Source organism: Etheostoma cragini, chromosome 18 (assembly GCF_013103735.1).
Source record: "Etheostoma cragini isolate CJK2018 chromosome 18, CSU_Ecrag_1.0, whole genome shotgun sequence".
NCBI classification, from domain to species: domain Eukaryota; kingdom Metazoa; phylum Chordata; class Actinopteri; order Perciformes; family Percidae; genus Etheostoma; species Etheostoma cragini.
Window position 1 is genome coordinate 22,275,375 of NC_048424.1, and position 13,197 is coordinate 22,288,571.

At 42.1% G+C, this 13,197-nt stretch overlaps 1 protein-coding gene across 2 annotated transcripts in view; it reads right to left on the reverse strand.

Annotated features, from left to right (window-relative positions):
• snap25a (synaptosome associated protein 25a) overlaps window positions 1-13,197 on the reverse strand; it is a 41,271-nt gene that overhangs the window by 27,321 nt on the left and 753 nt on the right. The gene's annotated exons all lie outside the window — the stretch shown is intronic.

Below are 13,197 nucleotides of genomic sequence, written 5' to 3' on the forward strand. Positions count from 1 at the left end.
AATCTTTTCCGATTCATTTCCACCTGTCAGTGTAATATAAAGAAGGCTGAGTACTGACTGAATCTTTCCGGTAAGGAGCTACCTTTATTTCCACCAACACATGTAAATGTGCTGTATTTATATAGCGCTTTTCCAGTCTTAACAACTGCTCAAAGCACTTTTACATCTACAGGAAACATTCACCATTCACACACATTCATACACTGAGGTCGAGGTGCCACCTGCTCATAAGATACACACTCACACACATTCACACTCCGATGCGCAGCACCGGGGCCAACTCGGGGTGCAGTGTCTTGCCCAAGGACACTTCGACAATGACTGCAGGGGCGGGGATCGAACCACCAACCTTCCAATTTGCAGGCAAGCGCTCTACCACTGAGCCACAGCCTCCCACATGTGGCTCATAATGTCCTCCTTCTATTTGGTAACGCATGGGAAGGGAAAATAGAATCAACAGCTACTATATCTACCGCCATTGCTCATTTCGAACAAATACTTCTTTGTGTGTCTGCACACACCACGTGTCCTTTGCCCCTGTGTTTCTATCAGCTTCACAGATTTTGATTGATTCTTTTGTCCCACAGTCCCCAAAGTAAATACAGGACCAATTCCTTACAAGACACATATCTCCCGTACATTAAAACGGCCAATTTCATAATGACAAATAAGGAGAACATTAACTTTGTTTGAGACATGTTTCTGTCTCAGTTTCAAACTCAAACTCACTCCAGATCTGTCAACACAGGGAAGCTAACGTCAACCAAAACTACGTTTCCTAATGTGTCTTTCATGTATCTCATGTAAGCAAAAGAAAATATGAATACATTATAAACACATAACTTAAATCCATCCACACAACGTTCACTACACTTGCATACCGCATCACGCCCGTTAAAGAGAAAGGAAGTGTGTTTTGGTTGACACCATTGCTTGAAATGTGCTTTTATTAGCTTAGAGGATGGCCAGACACTGTCACCTTTTGACTCCAAGTCAACAGGAAGGCAATAAAGAACAAGAACACAGGGCAAAAAATCCACCTCTAAGTAATTAAAGTACACTTCTACACTACACTTACTTCTTTTCATTTTTACAATGTGATTTATAGTGAAATCTGACCAAATTAAGATTACTTCTGTATATTTTGTGTTATAATTGCAACAAAGTAATCTTTTTTATGGCCTATTTGCATCTGAATACTTACTTGTGGATATATTTGAAGGCTGTAAGACAGACTTATCAATATGTGATAGAACATGTCCACGAAAGCAAGATACCGCAGAGCTTTTAGGTGGCCTGTGGCAAGAGAGATCTGGAGATTTTTTCATGCACATCGAATTGGAAGTGTGTGTCCCTCTCTTTGCTTGCTCCAAGACAAAATGCAGCGTTGGCAGCCATTTTCTTTGCTTTCAGTTTCAGACTCTCCATCTCTGTCCTTACATCAAACGTTTTTCTCTGTCTTTTTGAGTAAAAGATCTTGGATGAACATGAAATATTGGTGAGACATCACTCGATTGTGAGGGATACAGTTAGATTTAATAAATGTCTATCAAGCTGACAGAGATGTAACAGCGTCTCATTTTCTGCCCTGCTGCAAAATCTCAAGAAAACCTGATATGCTCATTCAAAGGTTCAGAGCTCCGTTAACACTGTATCGATGGTACCATAACGGGACTCAAAGGTCACCTTAAGGCTGGGCAGTTTAAGACTAACCATCTGGCCACACCTAGCACAGGAACAGATGAGAGACTGATGGGAATTGCCCTTGTTAAAATAAATCTTTTCTGTGTGAAGTGGTGACCAAAGCCCTGAAGGGAAATGGATCGAGAGGCCGTTTCTTTTTAGTTGAATTGTCATTTGGCTACAGAGTACAGTAGCCCAAATTAAACTATTTAAAATGTAAAAAACTAAAATACAACTGTGAATCACATTCTAGGGACAATTTCTGTTAAAACATACAATCATGCAAATGTTAAAAGACAGATATATTCTTAAAGTGTAAATGGTTAATGTTAAATAATATCTAATGCTGTTAGAAAAAATCTACAGAGCAATTTTAGGTTTCAAAAGAAAATTTTAGGGCTCAAAAAAAATTTTATTTGGAGGTTTTATCACATTATACCCATGATGATGATATGACACCACTCTTCCAGGAGCCATGTCCGACCTGAATAATAATAACAGTGTAATATCAACAGTGATGTAACATTACACAGTAAGCCCAAGTGTATTTACAGCTGGAGCTCTCTCTGCAAAGAGGAGCTAGCATTACGTGCCTCAGTGACATCCCAGTGGCCTGCTCTAAGAACGGATGACATGCATAATAGACCCGAGAAGTCCAAGAACCCATCACTTATTCATCTGGTCCCACTGTAACCATCCACCCCTCAGAAACACATGGCTGAAGAGCAGGAGGTGGAGGATCATAACAGCGCAGGGTGAAAAGGGTAAAGCTTTCCAAAGCTGACTTCTCCACTGTGGTCCTGAGAAGAGCCCCAGACAAAATAATGGAGAGATTATTTAATAATGAAATGAATCATTAGTTGCATGCCTAAAAAGAACAATATGTTGTAAAAACAATGCTTCAAGACCCAATCACCACAAATAAAGACCAGCAGCCGTATAAAAGGACGTACCATGTGCACACAGGCAACAAATCTGCATGAACATAAAATCAGCCCGCATATCTGGGTTATAATGAATGAAAACAAAATGTGCTGCTACTGTATGTGGTCAGAAAAGTATACATTTTATAAACATACTGTGTATAAATTATGCTAAATGTACAGTGATGATTATTGCTCATGCAGACCAATAATAATCATCAGTCCTTGTTGCGAGGCTGCCTGTGGCAAGATATCATCATGTTGTCGTGACGGACTGCATGCAGAACAAGAACATTAGTCTGAAGTGTTAGGTTCTAGGATTCTATTGTAAATGGGAAGGAACATTTTTAGAATATGGATGCATGTATGAATATATCCCCTACTGTATGATGTGCTATAACCACTGAGCAGGTGAAGACCCCTGAAGCTGTGTTCTCCATGTACAGAGATAAAAACAGTCAAACATTGTTCATAGTATCCTACCAGGCATGTCATGAAACACATAGGTTAATCATACAAGACATATCCTATCCATGCCCATGGCACTTCACTAAGCTATTTCGAAGGTTGTGGTAAAGCAGAAGAGGGGGGTCAGTGGGGGAACGCTCTGGGTTGTTTGCATTTCTTTGAACCAATCACAGTAGTCTTAGACGCCACTAGGTTCTGGACGCGGACACCGGTGTATTGCAGTGTGTACTTCAACATATATGTTACAAGCATATTCTTTAGCGTGTTCTAAGTTTTTACATTGGATCCCCAAAGGGACAAGCAGGCCTGCCTTGTTGCACGATCCAAACTTCCTTCAAAACTTGCCATTTTCAGCTGGTCGCTGGTTCAAGTCCCCATACGGACCAAAGTATGGTGGTGGACTGGTAGCTGGAGACCAGTTCACCTCATGGCAAGGTACCAAACCCCCAACTGCTCAGGGCGCCTTTCCATGTGCAGCCCCCCTAACTCTGACATCTCTCCATTAGTGCATGTATAGGTACTGAGCATGTGTATGACGACCTGCGTGTATGTTAATGTGAATACTGCAGTACAGATCATCCCTTATTATGCAGCACCAAAATCAAAACTATGTCCTCGTCCCATTTGTTGGCTCTTGAAGGTTGGCGTTGCCGCTCCATTTACAAACAGAGACCATGTACTGTAGATTGAGGGTGAAGACAAGGGCAAGCCTGGTGATTTAAGGCTGACCGCCCCACCCATCCCTCCCATCCCTTCCCTGATTGGTCCTGAGCTGCATGGCTCCTTATCAGCCAGCTTGCTCCTTGGAAACAAGTGAAGAGCACAGCAGAGGGAACAATACACGGGGAGACAAGAGCATCTCAGTGCTGCAGACTGAGGCGTTTATTTTAAGCTACAGTAGGAAGATGAGAAGAACAGAGTGCACACACACACACACACACACACGCACACACACGCACACACACACACACACACAGTATGAAATCAGGACATATTTCAGTAGGCAGAGTGGCCGCTGTTCATTCCTGTGCTCACAGTCTCCTCTAGGTCTCTATGGGTGAAAGGGGGTCCTGGCTGCACCATTTGCCCACCAATGGGATCACACAGAGCATTTATTACCATGGCGCTATTACAGCGACCACTTTTTATTCCCAACTCTTCAAAGCAATGCAAAAATCTCCCTTTAGGGTCTGTATGGAACACTTTGGGCATAGCAGCAGCTCGCCCGCTGCACTGTATCAAGACCTAGTGTTAAGAGTGACGACGGTCTCGAGAAGTATGAAAATCCGAGGGGGTTGGATGAGTCAAACAACACAGGAATTTCACCCAGGAGACAGAGGACCGAGACATGTCCCCGTTGTTGTCCCCCGTGTTACTTAAACAAACATTTTATAACCCCACCCACAATCTTTTCTTTAACCTAACAGTCCCGTTCTTGTGCCGCATGTCAGTTAAACGTGACCCAGAGCCAATAATCCCGACCAACATTGTCTAAATAAGACGCCTAAGGAGACTTTTTGCGTCAGTAATAAACGCCAAAGGCAACTGACCAAGCATCCCTTTTTGACGACCTGGGAGTGAGAATGTGTTAGAGAGCCATGGAGATATGACATTTGATGATGGTAGTAAAGCTGAAGGGAATAAAAGTGGGATGACTGAGGTGGGGTGAGGGGTTTGAGGGAAGGGCGGGCCACATAAACACATGCCCAACAATCAAGCGAGCAATCTGTGTACAGGCCTCTGCAGCCTGTTTTGAATGAGAAGCACAAGCACTCGTGCTTTACGACGCGGTGAACGTCAGGGTGGAGAGATGCGGAGGCTCACTGGGTGAAAAACGCAGCAGATGTCCTTTATCTATCTGCGTGTTTCATGTTTCATGCACTAATCAAGATTAATGTCTTTCAGTAGTCCCTTGATCACAGTTGTTTGGCACTATTTAACCAGAAACAGCTCTGAAACCGCCATCCCCAAACTCACCAGACTCCATTTAAATAATCACTACTTTTAGCCTGTGTATAGCCAGCCTATTTCCACATGTAAAGGAGTGAATTAAGAGTTTATTTCAACCGAACCAGAGTGGTGATTGTTGGAAGAATAAAAAGACAAACCGAGGCGGCTTTTTACATATTTTTAGATTATATATTTATTTTGTTTCTGTTGCATTCAAGATCAAGGCGGAGAGGTGTGAAGGCTCTCTGGCTGAGGAGTGCAGCAGATGTCCTTTCTATATCTGCATGTTTCATGGGCTCCCAGAGAGGAAACACTCAAGCCAGCCGCAGAGCGCAAAGGCAGAATTCCTGATGTTTTGGTGATGCTTCAGTAACAGGCTAATAAACCACTATGCCTTAATCAATATTGATGTCTTTCATCAGCCCTTTGGTCCCAGTTGTTTGGCATGGAGCATATTTGTACAGTTGGGGATTATTCACGTGAATCCTAATCCAAACTAACGCCAATCAGTGTTCCCCGGAGGTTTATTTCACAGTCTAACGGGACACAATCAAAGCAATAAAGTCTCTACTTCCTCCATGGTCACAGGCCCAGCCAGGCCTCTACTGTGTCACATTGTTCAATAATTGAGAAGTCATAAAATCAAAAACATTAAAAAGTATCGCCAGGGATGAAAAATACCTTGTGACAGGAAAAACTCATCCTAGAAATAATTCAATCTGCTGCCTTCTTTATGTGCTTGAGCCACTGGAGAACTGTGAGATATATATTTTAAAAAAAACGACTGAAATCTGCTTCTATAAAGAGTCAAAATAGTCCATCACAATATGTATTTGAGTGTGTTGTGTAATCTGGAATTTGGTTTCAAAATCAAAATATATTCAGTTAACTATCATAGAAGACGTAGTAAAAAGCAGCTCTTTCAAAGAAATATACATTTTTGTCCTTCTACACTCTAAATGTGCCAGATTGTACCCTCGGGCTAAAATCTGAAACATTTCCGTGGACTGTTTTGCTTGTTCATCAATGGGCATTGCCCTGAATTAATAACATAAATCAATCTTAATCTATCTAAATAAAACTGCTTTAATGAAGTGAAATTCGGAGAACACTTTTATATTTGAATGTGTGTAAATGCTGCACGGGGAAATGATGACCTCTAGTGTGCCTTTGACCAACAAAATACCGCTACTCTGTGTTGCTTGTGAGGCATTTTAAGACATTAAATACATCGTACATGGACATTCAAACTGACAGGATTAATATCTGAACAGAAAACTAATTTGGCAGATGCATAACAGTAGGACTGCGACAATCACTGTTGATTAATCTGTAGATAATTTTCTCGATTAATTAATTTGGTCTATAAATTGACCAAAAAATTGAGAAAAATATGTCAATCAGTGTTTCCCAAAGCCCCAGATGATGTCCTCAAATGTCTTGTTTCCTCCACAACTCAAAAATCTTCACTTTACTTTTACACAGAAGTGAAGAAACTAGAAAATCTTGACATTTAACAAGCTGGAATCTGAGAATTGATGATCTAAGTACTTAGTGATTAATTCAATAGTTGAGAACCGATGATTCATCTTTGCAGCTTTACATAATACATTGCACCATGCATGCCATTATCTCCTATAGTGTGTGCACTCTTCATACTGTAATGTGTACCCACACAGTATACTCCATTCACGATTCGATTCGTGATTTTTAACTTCATAATACAATTTTTGTCACATTTTTTTTAACAGTTGAGCTGCAGACATTTGACTGGAAACTATTCGTTTATTCCCATAAACTTGTGAAATCCAAAGATCCCAACCGGTTGGAACCTTGACACGTTTCTATTGCTTTTTAAAGATGAAGTGCGTAGTTTCTGTCGGACCCCATGAGGAATTCTAAGTGACGTCAACCACACTTTCAGCACGTCCACATTATAAGAGCCTTCTATGATCACCCCCCACCCTCAGAGACGCAGAGAGAGGAGCTGATGGTGTTAATGAGGTTTGTAACAACTCATTTGGTAGCGGCTTGAAAGTAACGGACGTTCATTAACATCCAAAAGTTACGCACTAAAGCTCTGACCGATTCCCGCTGCATCCTCACATCCCTAATGTGTACATTGTATTAAAAACACAATGTGGGCCAATCCTCACATCTCATGAAACAATAAATCAGATATCCTCTATACACCCTCAATCCCAGTGTTATTCAAACCCCTAGGGGTCATTTGGAGTTTGGCAAGGGGGTACAGGAGATTTCTTACAAATGTTAATTAAAAAGGTTTCTGTCATGCATAAGTCCTATAATTAGTATCCACTATAGTATGAATTGATTTAGTTATTCTCAATATTTGAAATGTTTTTAGGTACAATATTGTTGAGTCAGTCATACTAATGTGCGCCATCTGTGTCCAACTGACTCAACAATATCGCGCCACTTTTATTGCTTTGATTTGCTTTTTAATTGTTATCCTGGTCAGGGTTATTTGGAAAAAAACAACTCAAAATTCAAAGACGGTCCACTATTGAAAAAGTTTGAGAACCACTGCTCTGTCCTATTCACACCCTTCTGTTTAAGCATTGCAGAGGCTGATTCCGGTCAGCTGCACTGCAGCATCATAAATTACCCTGAGCCGACAGACAGACCTACGGCAACAATATCAGAAATAAAACACCATGTAACACTGAGCGTTGACTGAAAAGCGTGTCCATGCACACACACACACACAGACACACAGTCATGTTTGCAGAAGACTGATACATGCAGTTGTATTGCCCCTGCACCTGAGCACACAAAGCCATGTAACGCAGAGGGCGGAGGGCGTATTCATGTCGACCAGAGCACATCAAATGGTGACTATTATGCTTCACTGATGCAGGGATAAGATGTCTATACATGCTTTTATTCTGGAAAGTGGATGCTTCCAGTTGTAGAGGGGATGGTTTACAGTACAATAGAATGCTGCTAATAACATGGATAATGCTGCGGTGAAAGTGATATGTTTTCGCTTAAGCTACAGATCAATGTGAAACTGGAGAGGTGTGCATTATGCCCTACACACACAGACACACACATGCAAGTGACCATACTCCAAGATATCAGCTTTGTCGTAGAAAAGCGGGGCCCATAGTGAATTACCGGGCAAACATTAGTAAAAGCATCTTGTGATTTCTGGCTCTCCTCTCCAATTTGCCTAAACGACTATATGTTTTGAATAGTTTTAACAGGAACAGATATCTGTATTGAAGACATTTGGGACATTTTCACATGGAGAGTATTTACAGTATCTCTTTATATCACTTTGTCAGTTTCTCTTAATCATATTTATGCTCGCCATGCTTCCATGTTGTCTCAATCTCACTCCCTTCTCTCATTCCCTCTCTTTAAAATCACTTTAATCCCCCCCTCCGGCCTTAATTCCTTTTATCAATTAAAAGAATAGTAATCTAACCCTGTGAGAAGGGGAGCGAGGACCGATGGCAGGTGGATGACAGCGCCTCACAGATAACTGTCTGCTTTAAAACGTTTTTATTTTCAATTCCTGGAAAAACTTCAAAAGCAGGAGCATCTCCCGGGAGCTTATATCAACTTTCTGTAGCTGACATATCACTTCTGTGAGGGGGTACAACTTAGGTAACATTAAAAAAAAAACTACTAAATTTAGAATCGTGCTTTTGTACGAGCACTGAAAGGAGTCTTCAAACAATAGTGTGCTGCTCGTATGTGTCTCCATTAGTAATTGTTTAACCACCCTACATAATGCAAATAGACAGTCCTGTCAACCAACTGACTGGCAAGTTGTACAAAACTTCCCAAACACCGAAAAGAGTAGCTGAATTAAGATTAAAAAAACAAGAACTCTCGGTTCTAATAAAAAAACAATGAAAGCCACAAACTAGTGCTGCGTCATCCTGAAAGACAGTGTCACAAAACAAAAAACCCTGTTTTTATATGATGTGGTTTACACTACAGTCTTCCTCTATGCTTCGCCACAGCCTGCAGGCCCTCTGGAGCGGCCATTTTGTTGGTCTGTTTGTGTTCCCATGCAGTTTGTCTGAGGAAGCAAGGGCTTGTCCCTCGACGGCTGACTGGACAAAACTAAAAGCTCAACCCATGCCTTCACTGTGACTTGGCTTTTTCCACTGCTGTTGCTTCATATAGCTCACACTCACATGAAAAGAACAACAATGTTTCAGGCTGGATGCTGTTTTTGTCTCCTCTTGTTCCATGTACAGGAAGAGTTTGAGATTTTGGGTGAACGTATGTGCTTTGTGGCCAAAAGTGTGAGCTGCATTTTGTTGTGTCAGTACCTGCGTGTCTCTGTGCAATGACAAACCTAAAGAGTTGGAGGGGAACGCTGAAACCACTCAAACTGCTACCACCGGCAGCACTGCAGTCTGTAACCTTTGAAACAGTTACCCTGACTCTGTAAAAGTACAAGAAATCCAGCATCTGTAAAATGAATTCAATTAAACTCAATTAAATTCAGTCAGTATCAGAATCATAAGAACCTGAATCAGAAAAACCTGATATCACCAAATTCTTAAACTCAAAATCTGTGGCAGTTTCACAGAATCACCAAAAGTTCCGTGATGGGCCCGGGGAATAATTCGGTAAAACGAACACGGCACCTTAAGGTAAGGAAAGAAGAACGGGACAGTTGGGTTTAGGAAAACTCTGGTACTCTGGTTTCTTCCCAACATAAAGACAGGCATGCTGGGTAAGTAGGACTACAGTTGAAATTCAGCCAACTGGCTACCACTGGCACATTTACAGAAGTGTTGATTAATGTACATTGTCCTAATCAAATGAATAAATCTACTACGTCGACTTTACTTTGGCATTGTTTTGAATTAAATTGAATTTTCCCACGTTCCGTGCCACCCCCATGTAATGCCCTGGGACAGTTCGTGATCATGAGACCAGGCTAATCAGTCAGTTACACATTACGTTTAACCCTCTGAGGAAGACCCACCGGCGCGTCCAAACGATGTCTGACAAAACTCCTAATCAAAAAGCGACGTTACAAAACGTCATTCAGACATTTATTTACTACATGAAAAACATCTCACCTGAGACTTTGGTAAACTCATGTCAAGCACCGAAACAGTTCGTCCAGACCGTCATAAGGTAAGGTTTGTTTTCAAAGAGATTTGAGGAATTTCAAAAAGCAAACATCAACGTTTTAGCTTTAGGGTCAATTTATCTCTTTACATATCTCTCTAGAAAACAATGTGGGCGTCACTAAAGAGAAAGATGAGTTTGTTCTGAACATTTTGATTTGAACCATACGGAGATATGCAAAGACCCTAAAAAGGTCAATGTAAGAAGATATGTGACAAGGCCCTCAGACCTCTTACTCTGTAAAACGTGGAGGTGTGAAAATGCTGCTGGCCATAGTTTCATATTTAACATATAGATATGACAGAGGAATCTATCTTCTTCTCATCCCCCCCCCATTTCCTTTAAGTAATGCAGTGTTACGCCAACTGCATCAGTCCTTTGTCTGTAGATGTTGTTTCTTTGTGCTTGTCATTTTTATGTGGTGAGTCTTTTTGCAGATTGCTCTCATTCAAAGGTTCTTTCAAAGGGACCTCTTTAAAACATCATATTACGTAGATAACGTGTTTTATGTGTAATATCTATGTGTCCAAGGCTTTAGCCAGACGTTGTGATCAAAAGAGAGGCACATTTGTGATCTTAATTCAATTACAAAGAACAGACGTGTGTGGTCAAATCTGCTATTCCAGAGCATGGTGACGTTGCACAGAGAAAATAGAACATCCTGAAGAAGAAGTAACCCCTTGTTTAATGACACAATCCCTACTCAGAGAGAAGAATAGCTTTGTCTCTTCTGGCTCTGGACTACTCAGGCACCACTATTCAGAAAAAGAGAGAAAGAACATTCAGCATACTTGAGGTTGTGATTCGGGACATCTCCGAGTTACTAATGCGACAGCAGCCGACCAAGCACTGAATCCACGAGGGGGACTGAGGTAGTCATGCAGATCAAAACCTGGACTGTGCTAAGACGGCCACTAAACAACGGCAGGGGGGCTTCCAGTTTACATTGCCAGTCCAGAGTTCATCAAGGAGGCAGCAAAGCAGTGGTCTAGTTATTTGCTCAAGGGCCTTTGAGTTGTGAATGGTGGATGCTTGTCCTGCTCTACTTTGGGCAGGTCCAGTTGTTTTCCTTTCCCAGCTCTCGGTTGGATTCAGGCCCAAATGTTCGGGTCAAAAACGGACAAATATTTTACATTTTTGTCCCTTTTTCAGATTCTTTTTTTAGATTTCACTAATACTACCTTACTACTACTACTGGTTTTACACTGTAAACTTTTTGGAATTCATGGTCAAGAACCCTCATTTGTGTAGAATTATTCCTAATATTTGAGTTAAAAGAGCAGAAATTATGATTTATTTTGACTAATAGTTAAGATCAGATGAATGAAAGTGATCAATTGTTTTTGCAAAAAGTGTTGAATGGAATCCAACCATTTTTTTGTGGTAATTGGGTTAAAAAGAAATCCAGATTTCAGATACAGACATTTTTTAAAAGAGGACAACAGGAGGGTTAAGACGTTGATACGTACACTTAGGGAAAGCGGTATGCCTGTTAAGGACTTTTTGAACCAATAAATACTCTAGAATAAACTATACTGATCTGTATCCTCAGTTTTTTTTTGCATGTTTTTCTTAAGGCTTGGTTAGCACTTGAAGCTTCCGGCTGAATGGGAAAGATTAAGGTGAAAAGGGAGTTGTTAGATTTACGTAGGTAACCAATAAGACCCGTACCTGCACCAAAACCAGCCGGCTCAGTGCTCCAGAGCATCCATCACAGAGGCTTTAGCTCCATTTCAGAACGGAACTATGCAGGCGTCAGGCGCCCTGTGTGAAATGAACAATGGCCAAGGTGTTTCTGAGAAACAATCAGCACACAGGGATTGTGTTGTGAGTCACCAGATATACGGAGAGCAGCCCCGTCACAGTGTGTATAGTGCAGTATAGGCCTGGCAACCCTCCCCCACCCCCTCCCCGCCTCTGCCTCTGCAGTCCAAACAGTGCAAGCCGCATAAAGCGACATGGTATAGCGGTCATGACAACTGGAGCATCCTCGGGGGTCCACTGTGCTCTCTACATACTCTAGGCTATAATCTGCCATTGCAACACACTACAACACACACACGGACACAGCTGTCAGTACCCGATCCTGAAGGCGGAGTGTGTTTGCTATTGACTTTACCGCAAAATCTGTTCACTTAAGGTCATTAAAAAACACCAAAAACTCCCTAAAGGAATGTGTAATCCTCATGTCACCGTGCTCACTGCGTGATTCCCAGTAATGTGACACGCATTCAATCAACCTCTCACCATTCAATCAAGTGGCAGCGTCTGTCAGTGACCATCAGCCAACCTACCACCATGTGTGGCGTGATGTGAAATAATGTGCCAAAGATCAACAGGACTTTAATATCCAATCAGCCGCATCATCAAACCTCAGAATAACCTAGAGTCATCTTTATTTCTGCACCACGAGGCTGGGTACCGTGGTATCGTGCACGTGCGGCGCGTGATAGGCAGCACAGGGGCGTCAATTCAACACACACACGACGTCCAGACGTTGACATCTGCTTCTCAGCAAAATCGTCCATATACCTGCAAAATCGTTTTTTTCGTCATGTTATTCTATTGACACACACAGACACACTCGGGGAGAAGACCTGTGTTGTGGCAAAAATACCCCCCTGCCTGCCAGAGCCCCCCCCCCACCCCCCTCTTCTCTTTTGGTTCTGAAGAAAAAGTGTCATCGCTGCAGGAGAGTCTCCTTTTGTTGGCTAAATGTAACTGCAACGGCTGTGAAACGACCTCCCGGTGCTCTGTGCCTGGCTCACAGTAGCCTTCCCCTTTTTTTTGGGGGGGGGGGGGGGGGGGGTTTGGAAGCAATACTGGTATAGCTCTGTCTGTAGCGTGTCTGTAGCCTAATGTAGTGTACCATAAATGCAACAGTCCAAACTGGTACACACATGTATGAGTGCTCGGTACCAAATAAGCACCTTTTTTCTTCTTCATTGTTTTGCTCCGTGCGTGATTGACAGACAGCGCGTGCGAGGCTCATTGGCAGTGATGTGACGGCTGGATGACTGGCAACCGAGGGGGGGGGGGGGGGGGG